Consider the following 16,587-nt stretch of genomic DNA (forward strand, 5'->3'; position numbering starts at 1 on the left):
AGGATGAATCAAGAACTTCCAAAGGTGAAACGGCGAATTGGGCTTTGACGGGCTTCGACTACAAGGTAAGTAACTCAACTCTCTTGAATTATTTTGAAATTACTTGATGTTTTCCATGATGCATTTTCTCTTTTCTTTTGAATAATTATTTTTCTTGAAAATTGTATGTTTTATGTTAATAGAATAAAATGTTAGATTTAAATAATCATATATATGTGCTTGAGAAGCAAGAATGTGTATTTTGATGATTTCCATATTAACTTTCAATAATGATGCATGGTTTTTATATGGAAGGCTTGATGATATTTTTTTTAAACCTTGTCTTTTTTTTTGGTAAGTAAAAGTAAATTGATTATGTGTAAAGTTTCTACAAATAGCTTTATCTATATAAGTCATAGACAAAGCCAAGTAACTCATAGAGTGCGAATGCGATAGTTATGACTACACATGCTGTAGACTATAACCTTGTTTTTAAACCTTGTCTTTGGTTTTCAAACATGATGTATGTTTTTAACATAAGAACAAAACTTGAGCATGCTAATATAAAGTCAATCACATAAATTAAAACTAAAAAAGTTTTAGTTATCTATAAGAATCATTCAAAATTATGTTCAATTAAACCATTGCATAATGATGTAATGAAAATATTAAACATTTTGAAACCATGTTTTAGTGTCATGCATAATGATCATGCTTAATAAATTTCAAAATTATGCATATGAATCTTGTGATTTATGGATTATTGATTTTTATCATAATGAAAGTGGCTTATTAATCTTTGTTGTAATAAATCTTACACTTTCGGTTTTAAACATTATACATGTTTTTATTTGGTATAAGTGAAATAAAATCATATGAATTGAAACAACTAAAAAGAGGAAAATATTTTTTCCTTGAAAAATTATTTTTTCTCTATCCTATTAATCTTGATGTTTATTATGATAAATCTATGTATACCATTTTGAATCTCTTGAAAGTAATGTTGATATTTTGATGATTTAAATTTGAAATGAGTTTTATCAAAATCATGATATTGATTTCTTGGAATAACATGAGATTACCTTTGATGATTATTTTGATTCATGGAATTTTGGATTCATGACTTGGTCTTACATTTGTTTATGAGATGGTTGAAATCTTTGTACGTTTGAATTCTTCCCTTCTCCTTTAAATTTATGCATATCTAAGAAATATTGATGTGACAAATTGAATAAGTTGAAAATGAATGATAATTTTTCTCTTGAATATAACTTGTGATATTTTTTTTATATAAATCATCATTTTGATTTCTCGACATTCGATACATGAGATTTTATTATAAATCAAAATTTCTCATTAATCTATCTTCTACGATTTTACTTGATATTCTCTTGAGAGGAGATTTTCTAAATGAATCATGATTTTTCCTTATGAGTTCTTGGAGTTATTACTTGATTTTTCTTTTAAAACAAGATCTCTTCTTTGTACTCCTATGATTTTTCTTGATATTTTATTTAAATAAGATATTTACTATATGAATCATGTCTTTTGGTATTCAAATGATTTTATCCTTCATGACATGATTTCTTTGTATTTATGGCTTGCATGGCTTGAAATGTTTTGGTATGATGCATGCAATGATGAAATATTCATAAAGTTAAAATGATGTATACAATACTTATGATAATGATGTACATGATGTATTTATTGCATATGATGTGTATCATGAATGCTTTAAATGATGAATGTTTGGTATCATGATCAACATGTTGATAAATGCTTGAAAATTTTAATGTTTGAGTATCATGTATGATATGCTTATTAATGATGATTGATTTATTTATTCGGTATCGTGCATGAAAAATAAGGTTATTGAAATTGTGTATGTTTTAATTTGAATATATAATGATGCACAAATAAGAATGATACTTAGCTTTGTCATAATATGAAAATTGATATAAGGGTCCCTTCTTTTTGACAATGACAAAGGGGGAGCAAGAATTTCTAGCGTGGACATCATGAAAAGAGGCAAACTAACTAGCTTGCACAATTCAAGATGAAAGCAAAAATTGCACTTCTCAAAAGAGAAGATGCAAATATAACATTTGCCAAATTGTTTGCTTGCCTCATGTAAAACATTATCTCTTGCTAGTTTGGCATTTTTGCTAGCTTGTATGTTGCAAAACTTGATCACTTTTTCAAACATTTTGCTAGCTTACACTTTGCAAAGAAAGCAAAAATGACACTTATAGAAGAAAGAGCTTATTATTTTGAACATCACAAGCTTGCCTATCTTAAGAAACAAAAATTGCAAAAGTGCTATCTTGCCTATCTCAAGAAGCAAAACTTGCAAATTGCACATTGCAATAGGAAGCAAGAATTATGAGCTTACACAAGAAAGCTATCTTGCATTTGCTTTCGAAATTTTTGCTAGCTTGTATATTGTGAAATTTACATATCATAAAAATTGCTAGCTTGTAGTCTAAAGAGAAGCAAAAAGTTGCTATCTCAAAAGAAGCAAATGTGCTATTTTTCCTATCTTAAGAGGCAAAAATGCTAACCTGCACATCTAGCAAAACTTGACAAATTTGCATATTTCAAGAAGCAAGAGTTGCTTTCTTGAACATCTCAATATTGCTAGCTTGCATGATGTAGAACTTACTATCTTGAACATTACCAAAAGTGCTATCTTATATGCTGTAAAACTTGCATATCTAAAACTTGATAGCTTGAATGTCCTAAGCATGATGCATTACTTGCTAAATTTTCTAGCTTCAAAACTGTATGATGATAAAACTTAATATTATGTTTTTCATGCAATGAGTTGAATTTATATTACAAACACAAAGAATAGTTGTACATCTTCTTTTTGTTGATGACAAAGGGGGAGAAGTATGTTGATGACATGATATGCATAAGTCTATGCATGAGTTCATAATGACGTGTTGCAAGTATTCATGATGAATATTGCAATGACTTGAATTCAGTTTGAATTCAAGGTTCTATCAATATGGCATATTGATAGGGGGAGTTTGTTTAAACTCCGGGAGTCAAGTTTAACTCCGTCATCAATTGATTGTCATCATCAAAAAGGGGGAGATTGTTGAATCTCGTATTTTGATGATGAACCCAATTGATAATTATGTTTATGTTTAACTGCATTTTGAGTGATGCAGGTCTACTCGATCAGGATTAGACAGTTAACGCAGGAGGAATTGACGTTGCGCCGGAGGAGATCACATCAAGATATTAGACGGCAGAAGGCTTCGGACGTCGGGCATCGGGCCAAAGAGAGCGAAATTACGCTAAGGATATCGGGGTTGCGGAGGTCAACGGCCGATTGGGCAACAAGCTGCAAGAGATGACGATGCACCGAATAATCAGACGAAGCGCCAACCAATGACGTGCCGGGCAACAGAATGTCAATTCGCGTTGTAATAATTGTCTACATCGGAGTAGAGTTTTAGCTTGTGTGTGCAGGATTAACTATGATAACGACGAAGACATAAAGCAAAACTATAGCAACGATTTGATCTCCCTTACTGTAGTGGTGATCGGATCTCCTGCAGCGTCGGCTTCTAGTGGCGACCAGATCTCTCTAGGGCGACAGTACTGTATCGACGATCTGATATACTGCGACGGTGGCTTTTCCCTATGGAGACGATTCTATAGCCGTGACCAGAAGAGGGATCAAACATGGCAGCAACGGCCCCTAGGGCTGGCGACGGTGGCGGGAGGGTTGATACGATGGTAAGACTCCCTACCGTTACCCCTCAATTGGCTCCTCGTCCATATCCTCTCCAGAGAGACACTACTTCGACGAAACAGCATCGAAGTAGGTCGCGCTCTAGATCGCGACAGCCTGCCCTCATTTCCAGTGACCCTAGGCCTTGGACTAGCCTCTTCAAGGCTCCGGTTGGAAGTCCGGATCTAAGCTTGGAATTCTTTACTCCAGAAGTTCAGGCTGATAAGAAGATTGCTGTATACGAGACTGCTGATTCAGCAGAGCTTATTGAGACATGGTCTATGGCGATTGTTGGCTATGTGGTAGGTCTCAAAACATCTTATTTCCCACTATCATCATTTATCAAAACTCGATGGGGAATATCGTCATTTGATCTTCATATGCTGGAGAACGGATTCTTTGTTTGCAAGCTATACTCTGAAGAAGATTTACAACGGGTCCTCGAAGGATTCTGGACTATTCGCGGCCATCCAATGATTCTACGACGCTGGTCTCCTGATGTCCGTTTGGAGTTAGATAGCCTACAGTCTATTCCATTATGGGTATCCTTTCAAGGTCTTCCTCTACATCTTTGGAGTCGACGTTTTATTGCAAAGTTATGCAGCACTCTGGGACAGCCACTCTACATCGACAAAGCAACAGCTGCTCAGACGAGATTAGCATTTGCACGAGCATGTGTACTGGTTTCTTCCGACGAAGATCTTCCAAATGAGGTTTTCTATCGTGATCTTGACGGGAACACTCGGAAGGTACATGTCTCATATTCCTGGAAGCCACAACGATGTCAGCATTGCTTATCTTTTGGTCATGCAAATGGAGCTTGTCAGCAAACTCCAAAACAAATCACAAAAGTCTATCGACCACGTCAAGCACCTCAGCAACAAAGCGAGTCTTCTCTAATGGCAGTAGCACCGATGGTGGCGAAGACTATTGAGCATTCCGACTCGCAAGGACAGCACCGCGGACAGAAAGACAAATCCAAAACTATATCTCTTCCTATAATGTCGGAGCCTTCCACAACAGAGGTTTCCGTTGGTACTAGTGGACAGGAGAAACATAAGTCAGGAACTTCATCTCTTCCAATATCATTGGATCCGTCCACAATAACTCAACAAACTCAGGCCCAAACAAATCTTGCCAGCAAGGATATTCTTCCTCAACAAACTCAGGCCACAACAAACATCGTCAACAAGGATATTCTATCTCAACAAACTCATGCCCCAACAAACCTCTCTAGCCAGGCTACTCCAACAAGTACTATCCAGGATATTGTACTGCAACAATCTTATCGTGCATCAACGAACCCTGCCAATCAAGACCACATGATTCAAGGTATTTTAAAGTTTAAAAATCTGCAAGCTGTAGATGAAGTGGATAAATATAGGAATAAAGCCATAAAAGGTAAGGATATTGTGCGGGAGGAAAATACAAAACCGAAGGATAAGAAAAAGGATGGTACAGCCCATCCAAAGTCGTAAGATGAATACCTTACCACCTTTTCATTTCTTTATTACTGATGAAGATAACATGTTGGAATGTTCGCGGACTTAATAAGCCGGAGAAATGTCGGGAGCTCAACAGAATAATCAAGTCTGCCGCATGTGATATTGTTATTCTAGTAGAAACGAAAATTAAACAATCGCGCATTCAAGCTCAAAAGAATTTAATATGGCCGGACGCAGAACTGTTTACCAATGACTCAAATGAAACTTTTGGTAGAATATGGGTCTTATGGCATCCTAACTCTATTAATGCTTGGTTTATTTCTGCTACTGATCAATTCATTCATCTTAAGGTAGAGGACAAAAAGAATGGCTGTCAATTCAATTTCACTGGTATATATGCTTCAAATAGTATGCAAGAAAGAAATACTCTTTGGTTTGACCTGACTAATATTGCAAATGGCTGTCTCAATGTACCTTGGATTGTTCTTGGAGACTTTAATACTGTTCGGTACACAAATGAAAAAGAGGGGGGTAGACAACTTTCAGAAAGCCAGCTTCAAAGTTTTAATGATTACATTGACACTGCAGCTTTGTTTGATATGAAATCTGTGGGTAATTGGCTCTCCTGGAGTAATCAAGGTGCAGCCAACAGAAAAATAATGGCTCGACTTGATAGGTGTTTGATTAATCATGAATGGTTAACAGTTTACCCAGATTCACTTCTTGAGTATGGTGCTCCTTTGTTTTCTGACCATTCTTTAATGTATATACACGCAGACAAAGCGACACCAAGAGGCAAGAAACCGTTTAGATTCTTTAACATGTGGAGTACTCATCCTCAATTTCTTGATGTTATCAGATCTGCTTGGAATGTTAACGTGCATGGATCCCCCCCTTACATCTTATGTCAAAAGCTCAAAGCCTGTAAAGCAACACTAAAGGAGTGGAATAAAAATACCTTTGGCAATATTACCACCACAGTTCAATTTTGCAGGAAGGAACTAATGTCATTGAAACATGAGCTGCAACTTCAGCCAAATGATGAGAATATTATCTACAAAGAGACAGAAGCTAGAAATAACTTCATGCAAGCCTTAAAACAGGAGGAAAGCTTTGCAAAGCAGAAGTCTCGACAGCATTGGCTTACACTAGGAGATTCCAATACTAAATTTTTCTATGCTTCAATTGCTACTCGAAGGGCTGTTAACCGTATCAGCAAATGCAGAGACAAAGATGATAATCTTATTGAGAATTTAGATGAGGTTAAAGCACACACAGAGCAATTTTTTTATTCCTTACTCAATCAAGCTGGGAAAACTAATAACATTCATGTGGAGCCGACTAGAAAACTTGATTCGGAAGCTATTTCAATCCTCAATGCCCCAATTACAGACGACGAAATTGTATGTGTTGTCTTTAAGTCACCAAAGCACAAAAGCTCAGGTCCAGATGGATTTCCAGCTGAATTTTACCAAACTGCTTGGTCTATTATTGGAAATGATGTGATCAAGGCTTGCCAACATTTTTTCTCTTCAGGTCAAATTCTTAGAGAGATGAATTGTACTTTTATTTCTTTAATCCCGAAGAATGCAGGGGCAGATTCACTAGAGAACTATCGACCCATATCATTATGCAACTTTATTTACAAGATCATCTCCAAAGTATTGGCAAATAGAATGCAAAAGGTAATACACAAGATCATTAGCCCAAATCAAGCTGCTTTCATCAAAGGGAGAAGTATACATCATAACATTTTGCTTGCTAATGACTTGGTCAAAGATTTGCATTCAAAAGCAAGAGGGACAAAAATATGTTTTAAAGCTGATTTACGGAAAGCCTTTGATTCAGTTAATAGGAAATTTATCTATAAGATGCTCCTCGATATGAACTTCCCACAGCAATGGGTTAATTGGATTCAATCTTGCCTGGAAACTCCAAAGTTTTCGATACTCTTTAATGGCTCACCTATTGGTTTTTTTGGGAGCACGAATGGCATCCGACAAGGTGATCCACTCTCTCCGTATCTCTTTACTATTGCGATGGAAGGACTTAGCTGTATGTTGGAACATGCAGTCTTAAATGGCAGCATTAAGGTACCCAATGCTGGCTCTATTCATATATCACATATAACATTTGCAGATGATTTACTTATCTTCCTCCTAAATGATCCAACTTCAGTAAAAAACCTGGCTACTATTATGAATGACTTTGGTATGGTTTCTGGACTTCAGTTAAATCATGCGAAAAGTAAAGTATATATGAGCCCTTACGTTGAGGATAAGGTCTTTATTGCACAAACTTTGGGGGTTAGTGAAGGAAGCCTGCCAGTTCCTTATTTGGGTCTCCCGCTCATATCCACAGGCATTCACAAAACCCACTGTCAGCCTATCCTGCAAAAAATAAAGAATAGAATTTCTTCTTGGAAAAATAGGCTTCTATCAAAAGCAGGACGACTCGAACTCATCCGTTCTGTATTGCACTCCTACTCTATATATTGGTGTAATGCATTTCTTTTGCCTGCTGGACTTCTCCAAGATATTGAACGATTATTAATGAACTTCTTCTGGAATGGCACAAATGATAAGGCAATGCATATGGTAAATTGGGATAGCATTTACAAACCGAAAGATGAAGGGGGGCTAAACTTGAGAAATACTAGAGATTGGAATCAAGCAAGCCTGGTACAACAATTGTGGGATCTTTTGCAAAACAAATGTTCCTTATGGTCACAATGGGTTTCTGCTAGGTATCTTTCAAAGGAATCAATCTGGGAAATTTCAACAAGAACATACCACTCTGCAGCTTGGAAAGGAATTTTAAAGGCAAGGAATTGGCTAATCAAACACATTTCGTATGCAATCTCTTCTGGAACAAGTACTAATATGTGGTACGATCCTTGGGTGAATGGGAAGAGTATATTTCAATTATATGGCGACAGAATACGAAAAGATCTTGGGGCTCCCAAAGATTGGAAGGTTTCCGAGTTCATTGCTAACGGTACTTGGTGTCTCCCTAATCCTATTTCTCCCGAAATGTTATCACTTTGGCCGACTATCATAGCTATTCCAATCAGGAACAACTCTTCAGATACACTTATTTGGCCTCATGACAATGGCAAATTTAGTGCCACATCCGCATGGAATCAAATTAGGCAAAGAAATAACAAGTGGGTCCCAAGCAGTTGGACATGGGATCGACCGGGATCACAAAGACACTCCTTATGTACATGGCAGGCCCTTCTCAATAAACTACCTACAATAGACAATATGAAAAGAAGAGGTATCTATCATGTTAACCGATGCTCCCTTTGTTTGCAACAAGAAGAAACTGTTGACCACCTCTATTTTGCTTGTGATTATACAAAATGGATATGGAAGGAGATTCTCCAGCGATTTGAACTGAATAGACTGCCGCAACCAAACTTGCACCAAGAACTAGGCGACCTTATGCAATGTTTCTCAAGAGCCTCTTACACAACTGGCAAAGGTTACTTTCAGATGCGCTATTTGGTGGATGTGGAAGGAGAGATGTAATAGAATCTTTGAATGTCAACACACAAACAATGCTCAGCTCTTGAAAGAGATTATTAGAGACTCAAGATCCTGTATGGAGCATGATCTCAAAACCGAGCACTTCACCCGAAGAGAAAAAGATATTTTTATCAAATTTAATTTTGCTATTAGCTAAAGATCTTGGGAATGATGCCAAATAATGTACCCACAGGTAGTTATAGTCTACAGCATGTGTAGTCATAACTATCGCATTCGCACTCTATGAGTTACTTGGCTTTGTCTATGACTTGTATAGATAAAGCTAGTTGTAGAAACTTTACACATAATCAATTTACTTTTACTTACCAAAAAAAAAAGCAAAACAAAGTGTCGGAGTCAAGCATGAAGGATTCATTGCGAGTTCAAGAGTTCGACGGAAGTCCGAAGGTTCGTCGGGAATGCTACCGGAACTAGCCGAGAATGAGTAGGGAGCTTGCCGAAGGGTTTTTCGGAAGCTCGCCGGAAGGTTCGTTGGAAGTTCGCGGAGCTCGCCGAGAAAGATCTGAGCTTGCCGAAGAAGCTCATTGGAACTCATCAAGATCAAATCGTGAAGTCTAGGAGCTTACTGGGAGTCCGTAGAATGGTTTCCGAGAGTTTATCGGAAAACCGTCGGAAGTTCGCCGGAAGCTCGCCGGAAAAAGTCTTGACTTACGGACTTTGTAATAGCTTAGAAAATGTCTTTAAATTCGTAGTTAGCATGTTAATTAGGGTTAGGATTAGGTGTTAATCCTATAACTCAAGTAGGGGCCAATTGGGCCCGAGTTCGGACTGGTTTGGGCCAAGTTAGGAGCCCAACCAGTGAGCTGAATTGGCCTAGGCGGTGGCACCGCCCAGCACCCGAGAGCTGGGCGGTGACACCTCCTGGGCTGGGCGGTTGCACCGCCCAGCACCCGAGCGCTGGGCGGTGGCACCGCCAGCATCGGGAACATAAGAGAATTTAAATTTTTGGAGCCCAAATTTGAATCCTCTTGAGGCCTATAAATACCCCTCAAGTCTCAGCTGAGAATACAACTTTTTGTGCAGCAAGTGATTGAGAGAAAAGTCTTAGAAGAGTCTTTGCTAGTCTTGTTTTCAATTTGCTAGTGTTCACCTCCTTCTTTCTTGCTGAAAATCTGTAAGAGAGTGAACCGCTTGTAAAAGTTGTAAGAGGGGTATTTACCCTTCCCTTTCAAGAGATTTGCTAGTGGAAGGTGGGAGCCTCATCGAAGAGGGGCCTCGCAAGTGGATGTAGGTCATTTGACCGAACCACTGTAAAATCGGCGTAATCTCTGGTTTGCATTTACTTATTGTCATTCATATTATTGCAAACCATTTGCACTTTAATGCTATACTGCTTTGTCTCCATCTTACTTATCTCTTCAAGTTAAAACGTAATCGAAACGGTTTTAAACGAAAACGTTGCTTTTATCGTACGAAGTTTTTGAAAAGTGTTTAAATCGTGAAAAGTTTATCGCACTTCACCGCTGCACTAATTCACCCCCCCTCTTAGTGCTGCTCCGATCCTAACATCACATACATATCTTAATCCTTGTAAAAATGAAGCGTGATTTAATCTCTCATCGATTTTAACTTCACTCAAAGTAAACTCACAAATAGCTGGTATCACAAATGGCCTTCCTCCTTCATGCAAAAATATTATAACAAATAAAAAGGAAGATGTATTCAAAGCGATCTACATAAGGGCGACCATTGTAGCGGTGGCGACGACACTATAGCGGCGACCAGATCTACGGCGACCACTGTAGCGACGACGACATTGTAGCGACGGCCAGATCTCCCTAGGGCGATCCGACTCCTACAGCGTTGGCTTTCTCCCACGGGCGACGGGCGACGACACTGAAGCGGTTTCCTGCAGCGTCGGCTGTTTCCCAAGGGCGACGGTACTGTAGCGGCGGCGATGACACTATAGCAGCGACGACGACACTGTAGCGGCGACGAGATCTCCCTAGGACGATCTGACTCCTGCAGCGTTGGCTTTTGGGCGACGGTACTATAGCAACGATCTGATCTCCCTTAGTGGTGATCGGATCTCCTACAGCATCGGCTTCTTCCTAAGGGCGACGAGGCGACCAGATCTCCCTAGGGCGACGGTACTGTAGCAACGAATATACTGTGGCAGTGGCTTTTCCCTATGGAGACGATTCTGTAGCGGCGACCAAAAGAGGGATCAAACATGGTAGCGACGGCCCCTAGGGCTGGCAACAGCGGCGGGAGGGTTGATACGATGCATCGAAGTAGGTCGCGCTCTAGATCGCAGCAGCCTGTCCTTATTTCCAGTGACCCTCGGCCTTGGACTAGCCTCTTCAAAGCTCCGGTTGGAAGTCCGGATCTAAGCTTGGAATTCTTATGTTAGGACTCTAGCTTGGAGAGTCCTAATTGAGAGGGACATTCATGTAAAACTGTTAGGACTCTAGCTAAGAGAGTCCTAATTAAGAGGGGCATCCATTTAAAACTGTTAGGACTCTAGCTAGGAGAGTCCTAATTGAGAGGGGCATTCATGTAGGAGGTGTTTTCTTAGAGAAGAATTAGGAGTTGTAAGGGAATAGGAGTCTTGACTAGGAGTCCTATTAGGAGTTGGTTAGAAGTAAGAGTCTTAAGTAGGAGTCCTATTAGGAGTTAGGGTTTAGAAGCCCTATAAATAGCCATGTATTCCTTCTCTTTTGATAAGCAATAGATGAATCTTTTCTGCAGCCTTTGAGCAGCAACTTGGAGGGAGGAACCCCTATAGAGTTCCAAGGAGGCCGATCCCCTAAAGAGATCAACCCCAAGTTTAGAATCTGCAAGGGTTCTATCACCTGGTATCAGAGCAGTGTTCTTGGCGTCTCGCTGCCCTTCCACAGCCATCCATCAACCCTCTACAACCATCCAAAGCAATTCCCACAATTGCTTAAAAGATCGTCACCGAATTCCATCATCATCTCCATCACCACGGATCATCCTTTGATTTCCCCATGAATTGCAACAGGTTCTGGTTTCCTACCTTACTACTACTGCAATTTAGTTATCCTTATTCGAAAATCCAAAAAAAAAAAAACATCGTTCCTATATTGCTGCATAAACTTTTCGTCACAAAGTTTTCATCTCTACGACGAAAGATACATTGCAGAATTCCAGCCGCATAGCACCATCTGTTTGATCTTGCTACTGTGCTTTTTCTATCCAAATTTCTATGAAATTTTTATGACATCTTTGACACTTCCTAACAGTAGATTTCCCTTTGGTTTCATCGAAAAATTCTCAATATAATCTACTGATCTTTTATGTCCAATCTGCTGCACTTGAAAATCTATGCTGCAGAAAATTTCAGCTGCATATCGTTGCCTTAACCCATGTATTTGCAATCTTTTTTGAATGAAATTTCTTATACACTTCATAGATCATCTTGGCTTCCATCTAAGATTGATCTATTAAGAAATTCATCTCTAAAAACGATTTTATATTGCTGCAAATTTTCATCGTAACCCGCTGAAATTTTTCGACGATAATTCTGCAATTGCAACTTGCAGCAATTTCCTTGCTGTTATACTGCCAAAATTTTCTTGATTAAATTAGATATCCTTGCTGTCATATAAACTGTGATTTTGCTATCAATTCCCTCCTCAATTCTCTCAATTTTTGGTGGAAATTACGTCGAGAAACCGTTGTTTCTTCGACGACAATTCTACTCTTACAAGACAGCACATACTTGCTGCAACTTCCACGGATTTCTGTCAAACCTTTGCTACCATCTACCACAGATCCAAAACTTTCAACCATAGCCCTAAAACTCTACTAAACCACACCCTCAAACTGCACCCAAAACTGCCACAAAACAAGCCTAAATCGTAGCCTACATCCACCAATCCACCAACCCTTTTGACCATCACTTCTCTCAACCTATACATGCCTTTAACCTAGCAACAAAAGAGAGATCTTAACATCATAGATTTAGAGGCATATATTATGACATCTAAGGAGGTAATCAATGCTAAATTCGAAGCCTTGGAGGCGCGAATGGAGGATAAGATTCGGATGCTCTTTACCGAACTCAGATTGGGCCGACCACTAAGCCCGAAGAAATCACATCAAGGAGAGAGCTTTGCCCAATCACACCAACCCCAAAGATATGACTTCCAAGAGAGGGAAAGCTCTATGACCAACCCCAACTATCCATGCATGAGAGTGAACTTCCCTAGATGGGAAGAAGGAGACCCGATTAGTTGGATCTCGCGCGCGGAGCGATATTTTCGGTACCACAAAACCGCGGATGTATCTATGATGAAAATTGCAGCTATACATCTTGAAGGGGATGCTATATAGTGGTTTGACTGGTTTGAACATACTTATGGAGTCCTTTCATGGTGTCAATTCAAAGAAGGACTGCTGATTCGCTTCAGACCAACCGATTACGAGAATATTGACGAACAACTAGCAAAGATCCAGCAAACCTCCACCATTCAGGAGTACCAAACCAGGTTTGAAAGGTTATCTAATCAAACTCATGATTGGTCTCAAAAACAGCTATTAAGGACCTTTATTGAGGGCATGAAGCCGGAGATCCGAGGAGAAGTTAAAGCGCGACAACCGTATACGCTTATGGCAGCCATCTCTTTTGCACGACATCAAGAGGAGCAATTGAACCATGAAGCTCGGAGGACTAGGGTCGCTCCTCAACCAGTAATATTGAAGCCCTCAGCCCCCCCTACTGTCGACCAAGTCCCTGCACCAAAGAGGTTAACAGGAGAAGAGCTTCAGGAGTGATATGCGAAGGGGTTATGTTGGCATTGTGACGAGCCGTGGAGCCGTGAGCATCGCTGTAGTAAAGGAGGACTTCTTATGATTGAATCGATAGAAGAAGAGGTCATTGAACATCCAAAAGAGAGCCTTGAACATGAAGAAGAAGATGCGGAAGAAGAGCCACAACCGACTGACGTTACAGTACACGCACTAGCCAGCTACTCAAACCCGCAAACGATGAAAGTTGGAGGCCTTCTCAAACAACAACCGATCACTGTTCTCATCGACACGGGCAGTACTACTAACTTCCTATATAGTATGCTTGTTGTTCGGATAGCATTACCTATCGAGAATCGCTGCAGGTTTGATGTTAAGGTCATCAACGGATGGATTTTGAATTATGATCGTAGGCGCCCGCAGAAGAAACTATTGCTGAAGGACCAAGAGATAATTGCAGATTTCTTCCTTCTCCCTCTTAACAATCATGAGGTCATGCTCAGAATTAAATGGTTGACGACATTAGGTGATATTTTCTGAAATTTTATGAAACTAATTATGAAATTTTACAGTAAGGAGAAACAGGTGACATTGCACGGGAAACGTGGGGGCGACATAACAACGATTTGCACACAACAAATGGAGAATGTTTTGCATAAAGCATGCAGCGGCTTTTTGGTACAACTTGAGCAGCAAACTAAGGGAGAGCCAACAGAATTTGAAGATCCAAATCTACTTCCTTTGCTTGCTGAATTTTCAAATATATTTGACAAACCGCACAACCTACCTCTTACCTGTCGGCATGATCATTGTATAATGATTCTTCCAGGCAAATCTTCAGCAAATGCTCAGTCATATTAGTATCCACATCTCCAGAAGGATGAAATAGAAAGGATTATAAAATAGATGCTCGAAACAGGAGTTATTCGGCCAAGTTGCAACCTCTACTCTTCGTCGGTGCTACTTGTACGCAAGAAGGATGGAACAAGGCAAATATGTATTGATTACCGAGCTCTCAATGGCATAATCATCAAGGACAAATACTTTATTCCAATAGTAGATGAATTGCTAGATGAAAGGGAGCACAAATCTTTACAAAGCTGAACCTTTGATCCGGGTATCATCAAATATGAGCATGCGAAGAAGACATACGGAAAACCACCTTTTGAACACACAACAACCACGAATTTTTGCTTTCTTCAACAAAAGGTGGAATATCTTGGGCATATCATATCAGAGGAAGGTGTGGCAGTGGACCCCTTCAAAATTAGAGCAATGCAAAACTGGCCGACCTCGAGAAACATAAAATTGCTACATGGCTTTCTGGGTTTAACAGGCTACTACCGCAAGTTCGTGAAAAACTATGGAAAGATCAGTGCACCAGTTACTTCCTTACTGAAAAAAGATGTCTTCCAATGGTCGGATAGAGCCTCCGCTGCCTTCGACAAACTTAAGACAGCCATGACGACGACGCCGGTGCTAACACTACCAGATTTCAACCGACCCTTCATTATTGAGGCCGACGCATCTAGAGTCGGAATTGGAGCCATTCTCATGCAAGATGGCCAACCACTCACATACACTAGCAAGGCATTATCTCCCTCCCATCAAAATAAGTCAACATATGAAAAGGAGATGCTTGCCATTGTGCGCGCAGCAACGAGGTGGAGACCCTACTTGATTGGTCGACGATTTCAAATTAAAACTGACCATAAAAGCCTCGAGTACTTTTTGGAGCGAAAGATATCATCCCCTGAGCAGCAAAAATGGGTAACAAAACTTCTTAGATTTGATTATGAAATAACTTACAAAAAGGGGAAAGAGAATGTTCTTGCAGATGCGCTTTCGCAGCTACCCGAGCAAGCTGAAGTTTCGGCCATTTCACTTCCAACCAGCAACTTTCTTAAGGATATTAAGATGGAATGGCAGGAAGATTCAGAGACTAGTAAGTTTATAAAAAAATTGGAGGAAGCACCAAGCTCCGTGGCTCATTACAATTGGGACTCAAAAGAATTACACTATAAGGGACGCATTGTGCTTATGATAAATTCTACTTGCATCTTCACGAGTAGATTTTGGACCAAGTTATTCTATATGCAGGGTACTAAATTGAAAAGGAGTATGGCATATCACCCACAAATCGACGACGAGACAGTTGTAAATAGGTGCTTGGAGACAGCCCAAAGCCACCCACCAAATATGATTACCCAAAGAGAACTCCAGACCCAGCGAAGTGCCATTATTGATCGACGGATCGTGACTCGACGACGACGACTCACTAATGAAGTTCTAATACAGTGGGCGAACCTACCAATAGAAGATGCCACTTGGGAGAACTATGACGACTTGAAGATCAAATTCCCAGAATTCATGAATCATCAGCCTCGAGGACAAGGCTGATTTGAAGAGGGCGGGTCTGTTAGGACTCTAGCTTGGAGAGTCCTAATTGAGAGGGACATTCATGTAAAACTGTTAGGACTCTAGCTAAGAGAGTCCTAATTGAGAGGGGCATCCATTTAAAACTGTTAGGACTCTAGCTAGGAGAGTCCTAATTGAGAGGGGCATTCATGTAGGAGGTGTTTTCTTAGAGAAGAATTAGGAGTTGTAAGGGAATAGGAGTCTTGACTAGGAGTCCTATTAGGAGTTGGTTAGAAGTAAGAGTCTTAAGTAGGAGTCCTATTAGGAGTTAGGGTTTAGAAGCCCTATAAATAGCCATGTATTCCTTCTCTTTTGATAAGCAATAGATGAATCTTTTCTGCAGCCTTTGAGCAGCAACTTGGAGGGAGGAACCCCTATAGAGTTCCAAGGAGGCCGATCCCCTAAAGAGATCAACCCCAAGTTTAGAATCTGCAAGGGTTCTATCATCTTACTCCAGAAGTTCAGGCTGATAAGAAGATTGCTGTATACGAGACTACTGATTCAATAGAGCTTATTGAGACATGGACTATGGCGATTGTTGGCTATGTGGTAGGTCTCAAAACATCTTATTTCCCACTATCCTCATTTATCAAAACTCGATGGGGAATATCATCATTTGATCTTCATATACTGGAGAACGGATTCTTTATTTGCAAGCTATACTCTGAAGAAGATTTACAACGGGTCCTCGAAGGATTATGGACTATTCGCAGCCATCCAATGATTCTACAACGCT

This window comes from Musa acuminata, chromosome BXJ2-5 (genome assembly GCF_036884655.1).
Source record: "Musa acuminata AAA Group cultivar baxijiao chromosome BXJ2-5, Cavendish_Baxijiao_AAA, whole genome shotgun sequence".
NCBI classification, from domain to species: Eukaryota; Viridiplantae; Streptophyta; class Magnoliopsida; order Zingiberales; family Musaceae; genus Musa; species Musa acuminata.